This window comes from Protopterus annectens, chromosome 2.part0 (genome assembly GCF_019279795.1).
Source record: "Protopterus annectens isolate FY-2018-M chromosome 2.part0, PAN1.0, whole genome shotgun sequence".
NCBI classification, from domain to species: Eukaryota; Metazoa; Chordata; order Ceratodontiformes; family Protopteridae; genus Protopterus; species Protopterus annectens.
Genome location: NC_056728.1, coordinates 9,473,116 through 9,499,444, shown reverse-complemented (window position 1 = coordinate 9,499,444; position 26,329 = coordinate 9,473,116). Strand labels below are relative to the sequence as shown.

At 40.4% G+C, this 26,329-nt stretch overlaps 1 protein-coding gene across 4 annotated transcripts in view; it reads left to right on the top strand.

The window, feature by feature from the left end:
- The window catches only part of ADPRH (ADP-ribosylarginine hydrolase), a 150,498-nt gene that overhangs the window by 7,738 nt on the left and 116,431 nt on the right, over positions 1-26,329 (top strand). The window lies entirely within an intron of this gene.

The window sequence follows — 26,329 nt, the reverse complement described above, 5'->3', positions numbered from 1 at the left end:
ATAAAGATGTATGTAGAATTCAATGGGCAAAAGCAATAGAAGAAATGAAGCAACTCTGCCTTTTCTGGAGAACATATAAATTATCATTCAGAAAAAAGGCTGATTTTATAAATTCAGTACTGATGGGAAGAATAGCATATGTAACAAGTCTATGTTGCCAACAGTATTTGAAAAGGAATGATTGCAGATATTTTTTCATTTATATGGGGTTCTAGATTGTTGTCTCTTTCGGCTTTTCCCGGTTAGGGGTCGCCACAGCGGAACTCCGGTCCGCTAATGATTGGTAGTTGATTTTTACATGCCGTGTTACCAGCCCTGACGCACAACCTTCAACGAAGGTACGCCCATTCACGCATGTCTCCACGCAGAAGACGCTCTAGCTGAGAATCGAACCGGATATGGGGCTCTAGATTAAACCCAGTAAAAAGAGGAGTTCAGTATGTAAATAAAGGAGGAGGTTTAGGGTTAATTAATCCAGTGGTATGTGCTGCTTCATTAAACTTGCACAAGGTGTTAAAGCAGATTAATGAAAAAGATGAGATTAGTAGTAAAACTGTATAAATATAAGTATGATAAATTTGGGAGTATGGTAAAAGAGTAAAAGGGAAAACAAATGTATAAGAAGAAATAAAATGTTACAAAAAATCATTTTTGTGGAAAATAACAATTGATGATATAGAAAAAGATAGAAAATGATGGAGTCTATATTAGATCACTGAACGCTTAGGTAAGCGAACGGTGATTAGTCGACCCTATGTAAGCAAAAGCTTACAAAACCGAACTGTCAGAACGGCAATTTTTTTCCAAGGGAAAAAAATCGCTGTTCCAACAAAAAATTCAGCCCCACACCTCTCCTACTTAAATATACCAACTCCGAGACCGCACTACAGTGCCGAAAATGGCAAAGTACTGAAGCGGCCAAGCAAATTCTTTCCCAAGGAAAGAATTTGCTTACATGCTGCTTCAATATTTTGCAGTTTCGGTTTTGTCAGTTTGACCAAGATGCATTCGAAAACATGCGTCTTCGGTCTGCTGATAGCAACCCAAAAGTATGGCATAAGAGGTTTACTATCATTACCTTGAAGTGCACTTCGTTGGCTATGCACATCACTGAACCATATTGTCAAAAGTAAAAACGTTTTTACGTCACCATCTTGAACCATTTTAATACCAATGGGTAGAAATCTGCTATTATGGAAATGTGGCTGTCGGCATTCATGTGCCATTCAGTGTTCGGGGATGCATGTTGACTACATCTATGTTCAATTATTAACCTCTTTGAAACTGTATCACCAGTTAACGAAGTACACTTCAATGTAATGATAGTAAACCGGTATAAGAATGAAATGATAAAACTTACTATATAAAATCATGGGAAAATCTAACTGATGAAAAAAAATTTAAAGCTATAAAAATAGGAAGCAAATGGTGTAATCCGAAAGTAGACTGTCAAGATTTTTTGTGGAGACTGGTAATAGACAAATTGCCAGTAAAGGAAATATGCCATATAAAAAGAAAAGTGATAGAGTATGTTTACATTGTCAAGAAGAAACAATATGTTTTTGAAATGTAAGAGTAAAAAAGTTATAGGGAAAACTGGGAAAAAATTAGCTGACATGGCTGATCATAGTTTTGGCAGTTCGGTCTTTGTGTAGCTGTTTTGGTGTTCGGTTATTTGTGGTTTCGATTTGGTGATATAGACCTGATTAAATATGGATATTATATGAATAGAAGTAAAGAATTTAAAAGAATAGATAACTTTTATGTTATATGGAATGAAAGAATAAATGAAATTATAACAGTAAATGGATTTTAGCAACAATATTAAGTAAAATCAGATGGCGTTTGTGGAGAAACGATTGGGAGCCTAATAGAGATGAAAATTTAGCTTGATTTTAAAAGAAATTGAGTGTGTAAACAGGCTTGTATATTTATATACTTGTACATACATAAATATGTAAATATTTTGTAAATAAGAGTTATTTTTATATATAAATAACAGATCTCTATGCTTTTCGATAGATGCCATGGGATCTTTTCCATCCACCTGAGCTACCACCAACTTGAGCAGATGGGGCCTCAGTTTAATGTAACCAAACCAAACGCTGTGCGTGCTGCACGGCCGGAAGATACCATACGAAAACACAGTTGGCCAGCAGAAATCAAGGCCACTAACACAAAAACATTAGTGGATGAAAAGACTTTATTAACAGACCGGTTTCGGCAATAAGCTGCCTTCTTCAGTGTTGAATAAACGGACATAATGACAGTTAGTATAACATGCTAATTTATATATACCCTCAACCAATGAAACCACTGGTATACTCCTGCCAGTCATGAATAAAACATGAACCGGCAATTAGTAAAAAATAGTAAACCTTGAATATGAGACCAAGGCAAGAACATGGTAAAAAGAAACCATAATAATGTATATATCCCTGAATATCACTATAATGACCTAATAATGCACCACATAAGTTACTGAAAGTATTTTGTTATATGCAACTACACCATAGAAATGAATAAATTCATTACGTATATAACCACTATATGTTAACAACAACTATATAAGCAAAATAAGCCTATATACTATAAATACGGTGGAATCCAACATGAATATACAGGTAACATAATGAATCAACACTTTTAAAAAAATAATAATTTACAAGAGATAAATAATAATGTCTGAAACCAGATAAAATTAAGAATCCAATCATGGAAAAAACATATGCATAAAGCCTGTAAATGTAATACCAGTGGTGAGCTGCAAGTAACCCATTCGAGATGAGAATGTCCCATTCTTCATAAAAATTGTGGTTATAAATGGTCATTATGTACTGGTAAAAATAATGCACCTAGACTGATAATCCAGTATTTTTCCTTATGGTTTAGAATACTGTACCATCCTTAAAATTGTGGTTATAAATGGTCATTAAGTCCTGGTGAAAATAACGCACCTAGAGTGATAATCCAGTATTTTTCCTTATGGTTTAGAATACTGTGCCATCCTTGAGGATTAGTTCTATCACCGATAATTCGGTCACTGACCATGAACATATACTGGGCTTGCTGATGTTGCAATACATGATGATAGAGAGCGTTTGTTTCATTCTTGTTCTTGATGTCGCTTCGATGTTCATTGATACGAGTCCTAAGTGGAAGTCTGTCCTACATAAAAAGCCAAACATCGGCAAGTGGCCAGATAGATCACCCAGTCACTACTACAATTACCAAAAATTTTGCAGTCAAATACTTTGCTAGTATTGCGACTAGAGAACTGCTTGGATTTTCTGACCTGTTTACAAGAGCCGCAATGACCACATGGGAAAGTACCCAATAATTCATGCCCAGATATCGTAAGCTGTTTGTATATGGCTCCCCCACTACCAATATGTTTGAAGTGAGAAAACATGGAACCCAAAGTTTTTCCTTTCCTATATGAAAACCGACATTCCTGCCCCAAAATTGTTCTAAGCTGTTCATTGGCCAATAAGATGTTCCAATGTCTATTCATAATATCCCTGATAACACTACAATTCCTACCATAGGATGTAACGGACCTAATGGTAGTATCAGGGGAATCCCCAGATCGTGTTTTATATTCGAGCAATGTGTCCCTGTCCATTTCGGCTGAACGAACCCATGCCCTGGAAATGTCTTGATATTTGTACCCCCTGTTGGCAAATCTACAACATAAATCACGACTAGCTCTATCATAGTCCAGTTGTGTAGAACTAAGGCGTTTCATACGCATGAATTGTGATACCGGAATGTTTCTGATGGTGTGGCGTGGATGCATACTAGATGCATGTAATACTGTATTATATTGGGGGTATTTGCGAAATATTCTAGTAATCAAAGTATGGTCTTGATTTCTAGAGATTGTAACATCCAGGAAGTTGATTTCCAAATCATATGTCACTGTAAATTCAATTCCCCAGATGTTACCATTCAAATAGTCAAATTCTTGCAAATACCCTGCATCCGCATGCCAAACCAACCAACAATCGTCTAGGTATCTATGCCATATACCCATTTCTACCAAAAAGATGCTGTGTGATGGATTGTAGATCATGCATTCCTCAAAGAATGCCATAAATAAATCAGCATATATGGGAGCAAAAGATGCTGCCATAGCTGTGCTTGCAGCTGCCAGTAACATTGTCCCTGAAAGTAAAATACATTTTTATTAAGTACATGTTCCGACATGCAAATTAGTAGGGTGTTAAATCCAGGTGAATACAACCCAGCTCTGTCCAACTAGTATTGTAATGCTTGTAATCCAACCCAGTGTGGAATACTGGTATACAAAGCTTTAACATCTAATGAACACATGATCCACCAAGGCTCCAATTGTGTATCCTCGATGATTTTCAAGAATTGTGTTGTATCCTGCAGTCTGGCCCGAACAAATCCCAAAAGAGGTTTTAAATGTTGCGTAAGGAATGCAGACAGAGGTTCAGTTAAAGATCCAATGCCTGAAACTATTGGTCTTCCTGGAGGATTAGTAAGGGATTTGTGAATTTTAGGTAGTAAATATAAGATTTGCTTACATAGGTCCTTGACCGTAAGGTGCATAACACAGTTCTTGCTAATAATGCCCTCTTTCTGAGCTAAATTCAAAAAAGAATCAATCTCTTTCTTGAAATGAGGGGTGGGATCGATGGCCATATTCATATAACAAGCAGTGTTGGACAATTGGGATCCAAGGTGCATAACACAGTTCTTGCTAATAATGCCCTCTTTCTGAGCTAAATTCAAAAAAGAATCAATCTCTTTCTTGAAATGAGGGGTGGGATCGATGGCCATATTCATATAACAAGCAGTGTTGGACAATTGGGATCCACCCTCATTAAGGTAATCACTCATATTCAGAATAACCACCGCCCCACCCTTATCAGCAGGTAAAATAACAATGTCCCCGTTATTGCGTAATTGTTGGAAGGGCCGTGGTTTCCTGTGAAGAAAGGTTATGTCCCAACATGGTGTATTCCTTGTTGTGAAAATGCAAATCCCTGAAAACTGATTGCATGAAAATAGAAACATGTCTGTTCATAGGGGGCTGAAAATCCGATTTAATAAATTTGAATTCATTAGATCTTTGAGATTTATCATCTGCAAAAAACAATTTCAGGTTTAAGTTACGGCAAAAGCTCATGACATCTGTAACAATATAGTGCTCATTGGAAAAAAGCCCCGGTATAAAACCAAGTCCTTTATTCAAAAGTAGTTGTTGATCAGGAGACAAAGTTACATTTGACAAATTTAAAACATTCTGATAGTCATTGTTACTTATGTTAGAAAATTCTGAATCAATCCCTCCAGGGAGTAGGATATGGTGTCTGTTTTTGTGTTTGCATCCCCCTCGACGCCTGGGGCCATTTCTAAAGGGATAGTCCTGTTGGATTTCTTTTTATGTGGTGATTCCCTATCTGCCATGCTGTCATTGTCTGTGAGAGAGGAATCCTCCCCTGATGTACTAATGTTGGACCTTTCTCCATTTTTCAAAATGGACCGTGGTCTTTTTTTCGGGCGAGTAGGTGTGGAACCCTGGCCGGCATCCACAAATCTGACTGTCCGATTGGACTCAAAGGGGCGTCCCCTCTGATAGTCTGAATAATCCCTATGGAACTTTTTAGTTTTCCTTTCCTTGGTGATTCTTTCATGGTTTGTCAATTCCTTGGATAGTTTTTTAAGACATTCCTGAAAAATGGGAAGGGACTCAAATTTTTTACAATCCAGGCATAATGTTTTAACCTCCTGGATGTTAACATCCACCATTCTCTCATAATATTTCAATAACACATTCACAAATAGCATGGACCCAGTCTGCAGGGCTTCCTTCCAATCGCTATTGAGCCTATCATCTGGTCTTCTGACCAGTGGTTGTAACCGAATCCTAAGGCCCCTAGGAGCAATATTTTTATTTGAGTAGGCTCGAAACAACCTCAGATGCCATATATTTGATCTCAAATTCTTGAGACCCGTAGTAAGAGAATGGAAAGACAGATCGCAGTCAAAAGATTTCTGCTGATCAGAACCAGTTGGATTATTGCCTGGCGAGGTATTGATCCCAAAAACCCCAATATCCTCCCGATCAGCACATAATCTTGATAATATGTTCTCAAGATCCATGCTGTGAGTGTAAAGTGGATATAAATAAATGAGATTGACAAACCAGAAGACCCCCACAGAAAATTATCCAATGTGTGTACTTAGAATATGTGGATGTCAGCCAGGATTTCCCAAAACCACTCCAAAATTATTGAAAATGGGTTGTTTGCAAATGTAAATTACAAAAAAAAAACATATAGAAATAACTATTCTGCAGTGTTATATGCCATCGATGTATACCACCCACAAATGAATGTGGTCAACAAACTAGAAATGAAATATGAGGAAATGAGATAATATATATCTGTACAGACACTACACACAATAACCTCATGTATAGACTATCAGGTAAACATACCTAAATAATACCCATGTCCGATCCAACCATGAATAGTAAGGGAATAGATGCCTCTTCAGATATATGGTGTTAATACTCCTATTAACTATTGGTCCTGTGTGGCCCAATACAAGTGGTATAACAAATACTCCTTGTATAAACCAAGGGATAAATACAACTCAAATACAAATCCTGGCTGTGTAAACTAAGATATCAAGGTCCAGTTGGATCCAAATGATATTATAATAGTATCTATTGATCAATAATTCCTTTAGCCTCTAGTCAATAGGAACTATGAAAATGTGAATGTCCAATGGCAAAAAATAAATCCTCAGACTATAACATGAAATGTATTTAGAAAAAGTGTATCAAACAATTTCAAACTAAGTCCGGAACTTATCTAGTATATTGTATCATAAAAAATATACAACTACCAAATATATGGTCCTTGATATCAGTGTTGTATAAATCCTATATTCGAAAATAATAGGCCCTAAAAACTATAAACATCAAAAAAGCAACCTGAATCCCTCAAATCTCTCTAGTTCTAATATCTGAGAAAAATGTTACACAACACTAATAAATACATAAAATTCACAGAGCAAATGTACAGTGTGGCGTCATTGTTAAATAACATATTTCACTGAGGAAAACTGAATAAGCTAATAAAGGCCCTTGGTATACAAATGAGCAGTCCCTAAATATTCATAAACATAGAAATTGAAGCCGGTAAAAAAAATGACCCTCCAATCCAAATATACAGAAAAAACACTTCCGAGATGTTTAATAGTGTTCCATTGTCTTCGATGGTAAAGATCAATATTAACCTGGCCATCCACCCAATAATTCACAAACAGTAAATTTTGTCCTCTAAGTCCCGCAGCGCCAGCAGAGTGATCATAAAAACGACAAAACTCTCCAGATATACTGGTATATAAATTATCGAAACACTGCCGCAAACCTCAGTACAAAAGCCACAATTGGCTCCGAAAGTCACCAGTTGTGATAAAAGCAAACTCAGTACCAAACAGAATATAATAAAAATCCCCAAATCGCATCCGTATCTTACGAAATATAATCCATTAGTCCATAGGCCCAACCTCAAGGAAACACTGTTAATACCGTAGTGAGCCCGGTCCCAAAATATACAGTACAAAAATGTGACCAAAGTCACAATTGTAAAGTCCGTTGATCCAAACTAAATAAATCCAAAGCGATATCACGCAGGATGACAATAGAGTCCTATAACATTGTCAGGAGAGGATTCCTCTTCAAACAAACAATGGCAGCCCTGATGCAAATCCCACAGCACAGCCCAAGAACTGCAACCAAACCAAATGCTGTGCGCGTGGGTGCTGCACGTGGAGTGGATTTGGGATAGCCTGGCTGACATCCACATATTCTGAGTACACACATTGGATAATTTTCTGTGGGGGGTCTTCTGGTTTGTCAATCTTATTTATTTATATCCACCTTACACTCGCAGCATGGATCTAGCCCTGATGCAAATCCCACAGCACAGCCCAAGAACTGCAACCAAACCAAATGCTGTGCGCGTGGGTGCTGCACATGGAGTGGATTTGGGATAGCCTGGCTGACATCCACATATTCTGAGTACACACATTGGATAATTTTCTGTGGGGGGGTCTTCTGGTTTGTCAATCTCATTTATTTATATCCACCTTACACTCGCAGCATGGATCTTGAGAACATGTTATCAGGGTTATGTGCCGATCGGGAGGATATTGGGTTTTTTGGGATCAATACCTCGCCAGGCAATAATCCAACTGGTTCTGATCAGCAGAAATCTTTTGACTGCGATCTGTCTTTCCATTCTCTTACTACGGGTCTCAAGAATTTGAGATCAAATATATGGCATTTGAGGTTGTTTCGAGCCTACTCAAATAAAAATATTGCCCCTAGGGGCCTTAGGATTCGGTTACAACCGTTTGTCAGAACACCAGATGATAGGCTCAATAACGATTGGAAGGAAGCCGTGCAGACTGGGTCCATGCTATTTGTGAATGTGTTATTGCAATATTATGAGAGAATGGTGGATATTAGCATCCAGGAGGTTAAAACATTATGCCTGGATTGTAAAAAATTTGAGTCCCTTCCCATTTTTCAGGATTGTCTTAAAAAAAACTATCCAAGGAATTGACAAACCATGAAAGAATCACCAAGGAAAGGAAAATTAAAAAGTTCCATAGGGATTATTCAGACTATCAGAGGGGACGCCCCTTTGAGTCCAATCGGACAGTCAGATTTGTGGATGCCGGCCAGGGTTCCACACCTACTTGCCCGAAAAAAAGACCACGGGCCATTTTGAAAAACAGAGAAAGGTCCAACATTAGTACATCAGGGGAGGATTCCTCTCACAGACAATGACAGCATGGCAGATAGGGAATCACCACATAAAAAGAAATCCAACAGGACTATCCTTTAGAAATGGCCGCAGGCGTCGAGGGGGACGCAAACACAAAAACAGTTTCCATATCCCACTCCCTGGAGGGATTGATTCAGAATTTTCTAACATAAGTAACGATGACTATCAGAATGTTTTAAATTTGTCGAATGTAACTTTGTCTCCTGATCAACAACTACTTTTGAATAAAGGACTTGGTTTTGTATCGGGGTTTTTTTCCAATGAGTACCATATTGTTACAGATGTCATGAGCTTTTGCCGTAACTTAAACCTGAAATTGTTTTTTGCAGATGATAAATCTCAAAGATCTAATGAATTCAAATTTATTAAATCGGATTTTCAGCCCCCTATGAACAGACATGTTTCTATTTTCATGCAATCAGTTTTCAGGGATTTGCATTTTCACAACAAGGAATACACCATGTTGGGACATGACCTTTCTTCACAGGAAACCACGGCCCTTCAACAATGACGCAATAACAGGGACATTGTTATTTTACCTGCTGATAAGGGTGGGGCAGTGGTTATTCTGAATATGAGTGATTACCTTAATGAGGGTGGATCCCAGTTGTCCAACACTGCTTGCTATATGAATATGGCCATTGATCCCACCCCTCATTTCAAGAAAGAGATTGATTATTTTTTGAATTTAGCTCAGGAAGAGGGCATTATTAGCAAGAACTGTGTTTTATGCACCTTACGGTCAAGGACACATGTAAGCAAATCTTATATTTACTACCTAAAATTCACAAATCCCTTACTAATCCTCCAGGAAGACCAATAGTTTCAGGCATTGGATCTTTAACTGAACCTCTGTCTGCATTCCTTACGCAATATTTAAAACCTCTTTTGGGATTTGTTTGGGCCAGACTGCAGGATACTACACAATTCTTGAAAATCATCGAGGATACACAATTGGAGCCTGGGTGGATCATGTGTTCATTAGATGTTAAAGCTTTGTATACCAGCATTCCACACTGGGCTGGATTGCAAGCATTACAATACTAGTTGGACAGAGCTGGGTTGTATTCACCTGGATTTAACACCCTACTAATTTGCATGTCGGAACATGTACTTAATAAAAATGTATTTTACTTTCAGGGACAATGTTACTGGCAGCTGCAAGGCACAGCTATGGGAGCATCTTTTGCTTCCATATATGCCGATTTATTTATGGCATTCTTTGAGGAATGCATGATCTACAATCCATCACACAACATCTTTTTGGTTGAAATGGATATATGGCGTAGATACCTAGACGATTGTTGGTTGATTTGGCATGCGGATGTGGGGTATTTGCAAGAATTTATTGACTATTTGAATGGTAACATCTGGGAAATTGAATTTACCGTGACATATGATTTGGAAATTATCAACTTCCTGGATGTTACAATCTATAGAAATCAAGTCCATGCTTTGACTACTATAGTATTTCGCAAATACCCCCAATATAATACAGTATTACATGCATCTAGTATGCATCCACGCCACACCATCGGAAACATTCCGGTATCACAATTCATGCGTATGAAACGACTCAGTTCTACACAACTGGGCTATGATAGAGCTAGTCAGATTTATGTCGTAGATTTGCCAACGGGGTACAAATATCAAGACATTTCCAGGGCATGGGTTCGTTCTAGTATGCATCCACGCCACACCATCGGAAACATTCCGGTATCACAATTCATGCGTATGAAACGCCTCAGTTCTACACAACTGGACTATGATAGAGCTAGTCAGATTTATGTCGTAGATTTGCCAACGGGGTACAAATATCAAGACATTTCCAGGGCATGGGTTCGTTCAGCCGAAATGGACAGGGACACATTGCTCGAATAAAAAACACGATTTGGGGATTCCCCTGATACTACCATTAGGTTTGTTACATCCTATAGTAGAAATTGTAGTGTTATCAGGGATATTATAAATAGACATTGGAACATCTTATTGGCCAATGAACAGCTTAGAACAATTTTGGGGCAGGAATGTCGGTTTTCATACAGGAAAGGAAAAACTTTGGGTTCCATGTTTTCTCACTTCAAACATATTGGTAGTGGGGGAGCCATATACAAATGGCTTATGATATCTGGGCATGAATTATTGGGTACTTTCCCATGTGGTCATTGCAGCTCTTGTAAATAGTTCAGAAAATCCAAGCAGTTCTCTAGTCGCAATACTAGCAAAGTATTTGACTGCAAAAGTTTTGGTAATTGTAGTAGTGACTGGGTGGTCTATCTGGCCACTTGCCGATGTTCGGCTTTTTATGTAGGTCAGACTTCAAGACCACCCAGGACTCGTATCAATGAACATCGAAGCGACATCAAGAACAAGAGGGAAACAAACGCTCTCTATCGTCATGTATTGCAACATCAGCAAGCCCAGTTTATGTTTATAGTCATTGACCAAATTATCGGTGATAGAACTAATCCTCAAGGATGGCACAGTATTTTAAACCATAAGGAAAAATACTGGATTATCACTCTAGGTGCGTTATTTTCACTAGGACTTCATGACCATTTATAACCACAATTTTTATGGAGAATGGGACATTCTCATCTCAATTGGGTTACTTGCAGCTCACCATTGGTATTACATTTACAGGCTTTATGCATGTTTTTTCCATGATTGGATTCTTAATTTTGGATTCTTAATTTTATCTGGTTTCAGATATTATTTATCTCTTCTAAATTATTATTTTTTTAAAAGTGTTGATTCATTATGTTACCTGTATATTCATGATGGATTCCACCGTATTTATAGTATATAGGCTTATTTTGCTTATATAGTTGTTATTAACATATAGTGGTTATATACATAATGAATTTATTCATGTCTATGGTGTAGTTGCATATAACAAAATACTTTCAGTAACTATGTGGTGCATTATTAGGTCATTATAGTGATATTCAGGGATCTATACATTATTATGGTTTCTTTGTGCCATATTCTTGCCTTGGTCTCATATTCAATGTTTACTATTTTTTACTATTTGCCGGTTCATGTGTTATTCATGACTGGCAGGAGTATACCAGTGGTTTCAATGGTTGAGGGTATATATAAATTAGCATGTTATACTAATTGTCATTATGTCCATTTATTCAACACTTAAGAAGGCAGCTCATTGCCGAAACCGTCTGTTTAATAAAGTCTTTTCATCCACTGTTTTTGTGTTAGTGGCCTTGATTTCTGCTGGCCCAACTGTGCCTCAGTTTAATGTTTCATCCAAAGTATGACATACTGAGTAGTGCAGCACCCTCTTTATGTTGCACTACAGTGTCAGCAATCCATTTAGCTGATGTGGGAATAGAACCCATACCCCTCTGCACCAATGGTGATTGTGCTACCTATCCCTTGAAGCCCAAATAGTGTAGCAGTAAGGCTGCAGAGGTAGTGAAAAGGAAGCAGTTATATGACAGTGTTTTGGTCCCATGGTAAATTTCATGGTGGAGGTCCCAAGCAAAGCCTCTTCTGCAACAGTACATTGATGCCCCACCTACAACATTCCATTCACATTTACCCTCAAAATCGTTTCCCTTTGTCCCTCACTCACCATCCACCATTCAAGTTCTCATTTTCATCTCTAACCTCCATTTACCCCACTTCTTCCTCTTCCTTAATGCATCTTCTTAATCTCTGTGATTCTGACAGAAGTAAGTTTTCCCTGTCAGTACTGTAGGCACAGAGACTGAGTTGTAGTTTTACTGCAACAAGCTTTTGTACCACATCACTGAAGCTAGCCTCAGAGATCCATTCAAAAGTCCATCTGAATAGTGCACAAGGTTGGCTTAGAACATTGATTACCCAGTAACAGACTACATACTTCCGCCGTCACTTCGGGATAATCATCTCAAACCAAACCTTCATGTAGGCACAATAATCAGTGGCACACAATGTCCTGTTCCCATATACATGGATACTCAGTATAAGCAATGCTCCATACTACCAATATATTTTTTTTATATTTTTTCTGTCCTCATGCCTGCTGACATCTAGCCACAACCATTCATTCATCATCATCATTGTGAGAGCTGAGTCTGATGTGACAGGGTTGTCATCTATATATCCAGGATTTTTTTCCTCTTTTCTGGCACTAACTTGTCAGCTGCACGTGGCTGAGCCAACATGCTACATGTTGTGCAAAATATTTTAACAATGTGTTCATTTATAAACCCTCATTAAGAAAAGTTTCTGCTTCCTAGTTGCATGATCTGTAGTTAGATGCAGATTACAGATGATCTGTAGTTAAAGCCAATCACACAGGCTACTTTCATACCTGTAACTGCAGATTTATAATTAAACAACAGAAGCTCCAGGTTTCCAGTGTTTCATTACATAATCTGGACTTCTAACAAACATAAATTTAAGTACACTGAAATAGAACTCGGACTACCTTTTGATGGGTTTCACTTTTTGGGCTACAAAGCTGTGGTCATTGCTAAACAGTAAAATTACCTTTCTGTACCTCTTCAATACAGTGTGTGTGTGTCTATTTGAATAGAAAACGAATGCTTGGAATGGTTAAAACAAAACACAGAACTCTTTGACAGATAAGGTTTTCTAGGGTTATTCAGTCTGTCCAGATTTGCTATGTACTGCAAAGCTTTAGAACCAGTTCATTAATTGTCTAACTTCATTTTGTTGCCAGGATACTGCTGTGCACAGCTCTGATTATACAGCCCATCTTTTCATCTTACAGTATTACTCCCTTTTTTTCTTGTGTTGTTCTTCCAAGTGTATGTCGTGCTTTTTTGTTCTCAAGCATTATAACTTTCCATTCTAAACTTCTTGGTGAAGGTGTCAAGGTATTCATTCCACCCTCTTAGCAAGCGGTGCAGCAGTGTAGCAACATGGGCATTAATCACAGATGTACTCTATTACTTAAGTTGAAAGAATGTCTTTATGTACAGTCCTGTGGAAATAGCTGAACTTGGGGGCTAATAGATACATTTAAATGAGCATAGAATAGTCGGAATAAAAACTGAAATAAAGTGGAAGTCCTCTGAAAAAAGCTTGCTGTAGCCTAAAGGCAGATTAGATAGATGTGTTTGTGTCTTATCAACAGGAGTGTGCATTCATATGGGTTCTTAGCAGGAAGCAATATTTTCCAGATCAAAAACCTTTAAAAAATAAAATACGCAGTTTTCTTGGTACACTTACTAGCGTTCATATTTTTTTCTGTCCTTTTCTCTAGGGAAGTTTAGTACATAAGCCTTTTAGTCTGTGTTTGTAATGGTCTTGCTTCATGCCCTTCATCTCCTTGTTGCCTTTGACTTAAATGCCATCATACTTAGAATATTTGCAGAGAAGTGAGTGCCGGAAGCAGCAATGTTTCAGTATTTTTCTAGTGCCCTACACAGTGGTAACAGCACCTTCGGCACTCTCCTTCTTTGGTTCTGCACACATCTGAGCATCCAAAGATGCCACACAAGCACAGTATACTTTTTAACCGCTGTCAGATCTTGCTTCTCATTACGTAATTCTCTTTCTAGGTTCTGAATTTTGGGTGGCATAGCTTAAGTCTTAATTTTAGTTCATTCATATCCAAGGTAAATCTTCTGCTCTCCACTAGTATCCACCTAATTTCAAAATGTCAGTGCCATCCATAATGCTTTTCCCCCAGTAGCCCTTCCAGTAGTTTAATCAATAGTATGATGATTTAGCACAGAGGGTTAAACTTATGAGGTCTTAAGAGGTTCCATTCTCCAGCTCTAGGTTTGATTCTTTCAGCATCCACTTGCAAATTATGTGACTGTGAACAACTGACTTAAGAAAACAATGTTCCTTGATCAACCATGAAATGAGGCACCTGTGCTAGGTGAGCTTACCTGGTTAAAGGTGAAAAACGTTCTGTTAAACACTTTTCAGTAACAGTGCTCTGGCTTTGAGCATTGGTTTGTCAAGTTCTATTCCATGTCAGTCCTGGTACTTAAATGTCTAAGCACTTTTAATCAAGAATATATGTCACGTTCCAGGATTAAGAAGGTAAGTGCAGTATTTTGAATGGTTGATCAGTCGTTGTTGTAGAAGCTCTGGAATATAGCACTGACTTGTTTTTTTATATACAAGTCTGCAGGAGAATACACTTAGAAAATTAATACAAAATCATATGTTTTGACTAATTTATTTTCAATGTCCACTGTGTAAGAGGCAATACATACAAGACTATTAAACTGGCTAGAAAAATGTTTTTTTTTTTTTTAAATGATGTAATCCCAAGGTGTCCTAAAGAAAGCATAATTGTAAAGTACTCCCTAGAGATCCGTGGTGACTGCATGTTTAAAGTTGTGCTTGTTATACGGGCGGCACAGTGGTGCAGCGGTTAACGCTGTCACCTCACAGCAAGAGGTTCTCCGGTTCGATTCTCGGCTGGGGTGCCTTCTGTGCAGAGTTTGCATGTTCTCCTTGTGTTAGTTTGGGTTTCCTCTGTGTACTCCGGTTTCCTCCCACATTCTAAAGACATGCGTCTGGAGCATTTCTCCCTGGGCCTCTGCTGAAAACAGGATCTGTGGAACCTAGTCGGAAGGATCATCAGTAGTCATGGGCACCTGCAGGAATTTTTGCAGAGGGGTGCAATCCCAGAGGCCACAGCTCCAGGATATATCTGTTGACATGTGGATAACCAAGAACCCCTGCTGTATTACACACTGTAGTACAGAAACTGACAGCATCTCTGTGGATTTATAGTGTTATGATGTAAGACCTCAACAGAACTGTAATATTAAAATCATTCATGTAAAAATTATAAAGTTTCTAGGTAACTGTAATTTTTAAAAGCAAAAACCGAATGTACTATATTGTTGTAAGTTTAGGCCTACAACTTTTAAGTGTGAAGCTGGCTCAGTATTTTCACTTATTCATTTATTTTTCTTGATACCACTTAATCCAGTCATTCTAGGGTATAGAAAAGCCAGAATCCATTCTAGCATTCACATGCACTGTGTGGTAAACATGAACCAGCAAGTGTAAAACAGACAACCGGTGGAGAAGCCACCAATCCATTGCAGAACACCCCCTCCCCAACTGCACCGCATTATGAACAACATTCATCATTTGGAGTCAAGTCCACCCCATTCCACACAGAAAGGGTCTTTACTTTTAATAATCCTTAAGTAATATCAAACCATATTATATCCTCAAACTGTTTGCAAGAATTAATAAGGTTATTAACCATGCTGTGACCTTCCTAACTGAAGTTGTTAAGAGCTATGCTTAAGAAAGCATAGCTCTCAAGTCAGTCAGGGACCTTTATACATTGCTTTGGTGACAAGAGTAAAGCTTAAAATTTTCCCATGATTTTTGAGCCTTGCACACTTTCTCCCTGATTCTTGCCCTAAGAGGTTGAGACTTTCCCTGATTTTGTGTCATATTTTTGGTCTGTTCGTCATAATATTTGTGGTTTCTGGCAAATTTATGAAGATTGCAAAATGTAAATAATGATAGACATTTCAGTTTCAAACTTCTAGACTTCATATCCTTCAAAAATGCATGCTAATGCAAAACCTGTTATTCTAGCAACTAAGCATATGAGAACAGTGTTATACTTAAAATCTGTCTCTGGTTCTGGGTCTTTGACCTTTTTTCTGCCCCATTACATTGTTGACTTTATCTCTTCAGCTATGAGGTTTTGAGCAAAAGTTGTTTACCGGTTTCAATCTCAAAATGCTGCATTTTGTTTTCACTTGTTCAATTAAATAAAAAAAAAAGTGCAACAAAAACTGGGCAACCTGAAAAATAATAAATAACCTAACTGAAGGCTTCAAAGTCAAGCAAGAAGCTTTAATAACATGTTTATAAGCAGAATAAAAATCACACAGCATTTTTATTGTGCTTGTAAATAAATGTTTCTTGTATGACTTTAAAAATCTAACAAATTTGGGGCCAACTTGCAGACTTAAGGCAAAGAAGAAACTTTTTCTGAAAACACAGTAAAGGGAGAGTCAAAATCATTCCAGTTTCTTGCCTGCATTAAGTCGTATTTTCTCATCACCATCACCATTGATGTCATTTTATTATTTATTACTGTTACTTCATAACTGATTGCCCAGAATGCACCAAGGTGGGCTGCTGCCACTTCAGTTGAGGTCCACAGTCCACAGAATTGCACTGGCATGTTCAACAATATGTCCATTATTAAATAACAGTGAAAACCATAAACTATCAGAAGCTGGAATGAAACAATGAAATGTCAGTTGTAAAATAAAGTGCTTTCATTCAGACACAGAAAGAAAATGCTTATTATTTTCTACAGTTGACCCTTGATAGTTTAATTCCAACTTCTGATAGTTTATAGTAAATAACAGTGCAAAATACCAGAGCCAGATTATGGTCAAATGGGGCCCTAGGCATGGTAATAGATTGGGGTATCCCCAGAGCAGCCCGTCCTGCAGCAACCTCCTACACCCCAGCAGCAGCCCCCTTCCCAGCCATTCCTGTGTTCTATTACTTGGCTTTTTCTCCCCAGTTCCCATAAACACTGTTCAAACCTGTCAGTGTGCATACTGTTTTCTTATTTACTTCTACAATGATTACAGATATTGAAATAAAATAGCACAAAGACTGATGGCCATTTGCTAAACAAACTGTCTCATAATGAAAACAGGCTTGGCGTGAGCAGTAAACTTCTCTACCGTTGAAACTCACATTCATTGAAACAACACGAAAACCCACATTCAAAGAAAATGCATCTGGCCAGTGGAGGATTGTTTACTTTTGGGCTATTTTCAAACCGTACACTCCATGTACAAATTTTTAGGGCCATGCATTCATTGATTCACCTTCCTGATTGTATTAAATTATGTTCCTTGTATAATACAGAACCACTTGTTAGAATGTGTTTTAAATATGTAGTTTGGAACATTCTTCTAATAAGCAATGAAACAAAATGTATGAACAAATAATGACAAAACTAGCCATTTCATAAAATTCCAACCATGAAAGGCCACTCAAACGTCTCTCATTACAATCCACCAATATAACTCAATATGATAAGTAGAAGGAAAAGTCATCAGAATAATTCCACTTTAAAGAGATCTGTAACTAATGAAGAGGTTGCTTCTGGCAAACAACTTTACATTTCAATGTTTCCTCTATAAATTCGGTGCCTGCTGCCCTTAAAGAATGAATTGCCTATGTTACATTAAAAAATATTGGTAAGCTGGTAATATTCACAACACAAACTAGTAACTCCTCAGGAAGCCACAAATTAATAAATATATGACCCTTACCAACTACAGAATGACACTCAAGATATTTTAGTAGAGAAATATTTTATTATTACAAATCAGATGAGCGCTTTCATTCCCAATCCATAAGGACCTTCTTCAGAACTGATAAAACTTTAAAAATACAATACTTAAATATAATTACATCACAGTATACCCCAACCATATCCACCTTCTTCCCCAGTGTTTAATCTTTATTCCTACCAGCCTGTTTTAACCTTGTATCTTGACATAAGCCATACTTTACAACTGGTACTGGCTATGTTCAAAGCTTAGGTTTTGTTGTCATGGTGTAACAAATTTGTATTTTCTTATGTATATTACATTTTGTTTACTTTACACTTTGTTTATTGTAATTCGTGCATTATAATTTAGTGTTACTCATTGAGCATTTCTTCCCGCCCTTCCGCTGAAACAAAACCTGTGTCCAGTCAGCCTTTCCAGGTAAACAAATGTTAAATAAATAAAAATAATTCAAAACCGTTACATGTTCATCATTGACAAATAAATGCAGGAACAAATTAATCCAATAAAAATTATTAACATCCTTGCTACAAAACTAATTAGACTTTAAAATGTTTTAATCTTAAAATGGGGTTGAGTGACACTGAATCATTTAACCCTTGAAAATGCATTGAAGCTCATAATTCCCTGGAAATGTACAGAAACTCAAACTCAAAATTCCATCAGCAGTCTTGTAGTTGGTGTAGAGGATTCAGGCTCTTGTTTCCACTGAAGCTCGCAATTCCTTCAGCAGTCTGGTAGTTGGTTTATAGGATTCAGGTTCTTGTCTCCTGTAACCAAATTACAGGGTCAAGCCTGATCAAGTTAATGGACTAACCTGCCCTCCCCCCTAACTACGGCATTACATGTCACACCTCCATACCTCTCAACCTCTTAGCATAAGAAATGTGGACAAAGCCTAAAATAATGGAGGACAAAGGGCCAAACCTAGGGATAAATATTGCTCTTACAGACTTAAAAAGTTGCTAGAATAATAGCATTGGTCTTGGCATACATTTTCTGAAGGAAATGAAGTCTGAAACTCAAATGTGTGGTATTATTTAGTTATTTCAATCCTCAGTGATTTCCCAGAAAACCACAAATGTTGCAGACTAGGCCAAAAATATAAGGCAAAAATGAGGACATTCTGCAAAAATCTGGAAAGTTGATAGGTATGCATACCTCACAACCTCTTAGTGCAAGGAATCTGGACGAAGGCTGAAATAATGGAGATACAATGGCCCAAACTAGGGATCGATTTTAAACATTGCTCTTTTTAACTTAAAAAGCTGCTAGAATAACTCCTATGTTGGTCCTCGCTGATTTGCCAGAAAACCACAAAATGTTAAGTTGTCAATCTCGCCTTCATTCTTGCTTGATGGGTTCAGAGCCGATCCTCGGCTCCGACTCGGCACTTGCTAAGCTCGAGAGTCACTTTTACCAGCTCGAGGCAGCCCCATATCCCATGATGCAAGGCGGTAAGTACCCAGATCTCGTTTGCCGCTTCGCTGATGAGGTCCTCCTTTTACCAGCTCCTGGTAAGTGATTTGCTACTTTAGCCCCCTTTAACAAAAAAACACTTTATTATTAGTTTTAATTTAGTTTTAAATATTTTCTGACAGAAAATTCCCTGTCTCTTCTTATTTTTTTAGTCAAACTTTACCCATCCCATCCCCCCCCTGTTAGGGTGTGTGTGTGTGTTTCTAGTTATACCTTTTTGGTATATTTAATTTAAATTCTTTGACTGGTGTGTGTGTGTGCTTGTGTTACACCATGTCAAAAGAAAGGGTCTCAGGCTTTAAGAAGTGTGACTCGTGCTGTCAGAAGATGTCTCTGACAGACGGTCACACTTCTTGCCTGTATTGCCTGGGGCCTCTTCACCTGCAGGACTCCTGTGCTATATGTCATTCTTTCAGCCAGAGAGTCCTGCAGGAAAGAAGAAATAAATTTAATACTCAGGGGCCTTTAAGCCGGAGGGCTCTCCGGCTAAGTCGGCTCCATCCAAGACTGCCAAGTCTTCCAAGGCCCAGGCTTCTGTGTCAAAGCCTGCGGCCTCGGCTCCGACTCGTTCTGAGTCGAGATCGGCCCGCTGGAGCCGATTCTGGCTTAACAGCCTTTGGGACCGATAGCTATCGGTGCCGATTCTGCATCGCCCACTTCGGAGGCGGCTCCGGTCGGATCCGTCCACCATGTGGCTCAGGCATCGGAGTCGGCTCTGATCGGCTCCGACACCGTTACTTTGTGGCTGTATCGGCTCCGCTGGAGCCGATGCATCGAGGCTACCTGTCGGCTCCGAAGTTGTCGGCTCCGACAGGTTCAATAGTTTCATCGGTTCCGATGGCTCCTTCGAGGAAGAGGTCGAGGTCTCCTTCCTTGGAGCCGATACTTTCGCCCGCTTCACCTCTCCTCGAACGGATCCACCGGAGCCGATCTTCAAGGTCATCCAGGCTTTCTGACCATGACTTAGAGAGAGTGGTCAGTAGATTACTTAAGTCACAGGCACTGGCCCAAATGTTACATAGTCCGTCTCAACAGACGACTATTGGTCCACACCCCGTTGCAGTTCCTCCTTCAACTCTACCCCAGAGCTTGGAGTTGGAGTTTTCGGGAATGGTTACTGCTACGGCTGAAGGACAGTTACCCCCTTCTGTTCCTTCAGCCTCTACTCTTATCTCCTCTTCGAGACCTTCCTTAGAGGGATTCGGTGGCCGGGCTTCCATGGTCTCCGAGGGGGTGAGTGGCATTGGACCCTTGTCCGAGCCCGCTCTTCCCCTTGGAGCCTCGGCCTTGGTGAGCTCGGCTCCGACATCTGCCTTGGAGACTTCCCTTTCGGTGGTCCCTGGAGTTCCTAGCTCTTCGGAACGGGTTCTCTCGGACCTGCCTGGGAGGGGAGCATTCGAGGTGATGAAGAGTGTGCTGGCCACTGGTATCAGTCAGCAGTCTGTTCCCTTAGCTCCTCCCTCTATAGTGCCTGTTGACATCTCTGCCACTTCTCTTGCTACAGGACCCAGAGATCCTCCGCCTCAGGTTTCCCCATTGGGAATTTCCCCCTCTTCCGAGGATTCTCCTGATGTTTCGGGCGATCCTCCTAGGAAGAGGACTTGTAAGAGGAAACATGTAGACTCCCCCGAGTCTATCACTTCAGATACTGACTTTGATGAGTCAGAGGGATCCCCAAGATCCCCCTCTGAGGATGTCTCCTTCTCAGACATCCTAGAACTCCTTAGACAGAGGGGAAACTGGCCCACCAACAATCCCTCTGAGGATGAGTCAGTATACCTAGAGGCGTTTGGATCTCGGCCCTCCACCTCCTGGGTGTCTCCGCCTTTCGACCCCCTTATGCAGGTTATTGCCCGAAAGGCGTGGGCAGCTCCTGACTCTGTTGAGCCAGTCCCTAGGAGGCCTTCAAAATTTATCACTGCCCCGTGATAAGCAATTCCTCACTAAGGGTGTCCCCGCTGATGCCATGGTGGTGGCTGCTGCCACCAAAAGGAACTTGCAGATCCTTCCGCACTCCGTCCATCCTCCTAATAAGGACTCTAGGACCATGGATAGGTACGGTAAGCGGATGTTTTCCTCAGCGACCTTTGCTATGCGTTCGCTGAATTACCTATGTCACTTCACCAGACTCCAAAGGGATATCCTTAAGGAGCTAGGTGATGTTGTTCAGGATCCTACAGCTGCAGGAGCTCAGGAAATTGCTTCGCAGCTAGGAACCCTTAATTCCATTGCAAACTCCTCCATGCGGCTAATATCATATGCTGCTGATGGAGCGAGTAGGGCCGCAGGTACAGGTGTGGCTCTTAAACGCCAAGCCTGGATGCGGCTATGTGACTTTGCAGATCCCTTTAAGGCGTCCTTCACAAATTCTCCCTTTGATGGGTCAGCTTTGTTTGGCCCTCAAGTGAAGGAAACTTTGACCAGGTGTGAGCAGGACGGCAAGACTCTTTCTGCCGTAGGAGCCCGTTTTTCCACCCCTTCTACACCTTACCCCAAAGGACAGAAAGGTGGCAAAATGTGGTTCCGCAAATCCCAAGGAGTCACGCCGGATTCACGTGGTCAGTTTATCCCTAGAGGCAGAGGGGGTAACAACAACAGACGCCGCTCTAGAGGCAGAGGGGGTCCAAAAAACCAGGGAAACAGAGAGCCTCTCTCTGACAAGCCCTTTCAGCATCCCTGAGATGTTGCCCGGCTGTCCCTCCTTGGAGGCAGTCGGGGGAAGATTATCACTGTACCCAGAAGCCTGGCATTCCCTCACTCAAGACAGATGGGTACAGTCGATCATATCCAAGGGTTACATAATTCCTTTCGAGGAAAGTCCTTTCCCTCAAGTTCCCTTCCAGATGTACCACCCGGTCTAAGGGAAATTGCAGAGTTAGAAGTCTCAAAACTACTGCAAAAAAGAGCCATTCTGCCAGTTACAACAGACCATTCAGAGCCCGGAATCTACTCAAGGTTGTTGTTGGTCCCCAAAGAGACGGCAGAGTGGAGGCCAATATTGATCTCAGCAGACTCAACAAGTCCGTGAGGAAGACAAGATTCCGAATGGTCACTCTTCAGTCAATTCTGCCCTTCTTACAGAAGGACAACTGGATGTGCTCAATAGATCTTCAGGATGCGTACTATCACATCAAAATTCACAGACGCTCCAGGAGATTTCTCCGCTTTCGGCTGGGGTCCAGTCATTTCCAGTTCAGAGCCCTGCCCTTTGGTCTCACTACAGCCCCCAGAGTGTTCACCAAATGCATGGCAGTGGTCACGGCTCACCTGAGACGTCAAGGATTCCAGGTGTTTCCGTATCTCGACAACTGGCTCCTTTCAACCACCACCAGGCATCAGCTTATTCAAGCCAGGGATTACACAATAAAGCTTTGTACTCTTTTGGGCATCTCGATAAACTTCGAAAAATCATCCTTATCGCCCTGCCAGTCTATTACTTTCATAGGCGCAAACTTAAACACTGTTCGGATGTCAGCTACCCTTACAGATCAAAGAGTTTCAGACATTCAAAGTCATGTCAGGATCATTCTCGCCAACAAGAAAGTACAGGCCAGAATGGTTCTAAAGGTAGTAGGCCTCATGGCTGCGGCCATTACTCTTCTTCCCCTGGCTCGCTTCTACATGCGCCTTCTTCAGTGGATGCTGTTCACACAGTGGTCGCACTAACAACTTCCAATGCGTCACCAGATTCTGGTGACACAGACTTGCAAAGATCATCTTGCTTGGTGGATCACATCTCCTCAGGTTCACCAAGGCAGACATTTTGTACCCCCATCCCCGATAGCCACTGTCACCACGGATGCCTCCCTGATCGGGTGGGGGGGGTCATTATCAGGGCAGGATGGTTCATGGGACGTGGCAGCCGTTAGAGTACCACCTGCACATAAATGTCCTGGAGATGAGAGCAGTGCTTTTAACGTTGCAAGCCCTCAACGACTTTCTTCCCGTAGGGACAATTGCAGTCCACACAGACAACATGTCTGTAGTTTGGTATATCAACAAACAGGGCGGAACCAAGTCCTACCCCTTGTGTCGAGAAGCGCTCAGACTATGGCAATGGGCGATCTCCTCTCATCGGTTTCTGGTAGCAACGCATATCCCTGGGAAAACCAACATTGTAGCGGACAGATTGAGCAGAGCTATTCTCATGCCTCACGAGTGGTCTCTCAAGCAATCTATAGCGGAAGAGATTTTTCTGGAATGGGGTCGCCCATGTTGCGATCTTTTGCTACTCCCCAAAACAGCAAATGCCCAGACTTCTTCTCTCTTCCTCTTCCAGGCCATCCCCAGAGATGCTCTGACCCAGGATTGGCCCCAGGGACTTCTTTATGCCTTCCTCCATTTCCTCTGATCCCTCAAGTTATCCAGAAAGCTACCGCTTTGAGAGCCAAATTGATTCTCATTGCCCCTTACTGGCCTCGACAAGTTTGGTTCCCTGCCTCCATCGTCACCTTTTGGTGCAGCCATTGCATCTGGACCCAGTGCCAGATCTTCTGATTCACCAATCCGGTCAGCTGCACCGGTCTATCCCTTCTCTCAACCTCACAGCATGGTTGCTCCACTTCCTTCCTTAGCCAGGCTTCCTTTGATCTCTAACCCAGTTAGAGACATAATAGTAGCTTTAAAATCCTCTACCAGGAGGATTTATACAAGCAAATGGAAACGTTTCTCTTATTGGGCTAAGGCCAACAATATTGATCCTTTCACTGCCCCTGTTCAGGCAGTCCTGGACTTCTTAGCAGAGATTTTTCATGCAGGCTCCTCTTCTTCCACAGTCAGAGTTCAATTGGCTGCTATCTCCAACTTTCATGTCGGGGTCGCAGATCACAATATTATGTCCCATAGGCTCTGCAGGGCCTTCTTGAAAGGAATTTTCCTACTAAAGCCTCCAATCAGGAATCCTCCTCCTCAGTGGGATCTAAATTTAGTGCTGACATCCTTGATTCTTACCCCCTTCGAGCCAGCTGTTTCTTGTTCCCTGAAATTTCTTTCTTGGAAAACTTTATTCCTAGTGGCTATTACATCGGCCAGGAGGGTGTCTGAACTTCATGCTCTATCGGTTCGACCCCTATTTGGTTTTCACAAAGACAGAGTATCTTTGAGAACTAATCCGACCTTTTTGCCTAAGGTCGCTTCAAAGACCAATCTGAATCAATCCATTGATCTCCCTGTATTTTTCCCAAACTATTCAGACAGAGCCGAACAAAACTACATTATCTTGATGTCCACCGTCAACTCAGATATTATTTGGACAGTACAAAAAATGTAGGAAATCTGATCAACTTTTTGTTTCCTATGCGGATAATAAGAAAGGCCTTCCTGTTTCTAAAGTGACCTTGTCTAGATGGCTTTCTTCGGTCATCTCTGAAATTTATCTGCTCAGGGGAAAACAGCTGTGCTCAAAACCCAAAGCACATTCAACTAGGAGCTTAGCTACTTCTACAGCCTTTCAAGCTAGACTTCCTTTAGACACTATTTGTGCAGCGGCCACTTGGGCCACCTCACACTTTTGTTTCCCATTACAAATTGGACTTGGCTTCCAGGGACAGAGCGAGTTTTGCCTCTACAGTCCTCAAGAGTCTGTTCCATTGAGCCACCCAGGATAGAGGTGCTAGGACGCGGTCCCATCAAGCAAGAATGAAGGCGAGATTGACAACTTAACATTAAGAAGTTATGTACCTACCATAACGTTCCATGTTAGTTGTCTTCTCTCGCCTTCTTTCTTGCGACCCTCCCTCCTTCCCCCAGGCCTGGACAGACCTTTTATAAGAAATTATTATGCTGAAGACCATTCAGACCTGGTCCTTCTTCCATCCTGTGAGTTTTCTTTCTTCCTTTTGGAAGTATTTTATGCTTGGTGCTATTGCTCTTTGTCATCAAACGAGATCTGGGTACTTACCGCCTTGCATCATGGGATATGGGGCTGCCTCGAGCTGGTAAAAGTGACTCTCGAGCTTAGCAAGTGCCGAGTCGGAGCCGAGGATCGGCTCCGAACCCATCAAGCAAGAAAGAAGGCGAGAGAAGACAACTAACATGGAACGTTATGGTAGGTACATAACTTCTTATTTTATGAGAAACAGACCAAAACTAGGAGGCTAAATCTGGACAGTTGAGGTATGTTACATATACATATACATACATACATATATATAATCGGTCTATATTATATGAATGAAAGTTCATATAATCGAACACTTTAATGAGCGAAAATGCCAGAAATCGAGATGCGTGCTGTGGGATCGCAGAACAGTGAAGATTGGAGTATTTGCCCTTTCCTCACTGTAGTGCGATATCTGAGTTGGAATATATATTTAGTGGCAGTATCCTTTTCGATTTCTGGGATTTTCACTCATTAAAGAGTTCGATTATATGAGCTTTCATTCATATAATATAGACCTATATATATATATATATATATATATATATATATATATATATATATATATATATATGGGTTACCTTCATTTCGTCGAAAACTCATTTGACTGACGGTTCGTTTGACTGACAGTTGGTACTGGCAGTGTCTAGAGCACTGTAAGACAAGTAAAAGGAATATGTCCTTTTCCCCACTGTAGTGCGACGCTGGAGTTAGTGTATATAGTTGGGTGGAGGCACAACCCCCCCCCCACTTACTTTAATGTTATGTTCTCTGCTTTTGGTTTTATATTGTTTAGTAAAACCAAAGTAAGTGGGGGCTGTGCCCCCCACACCCCCTAACTAAATATA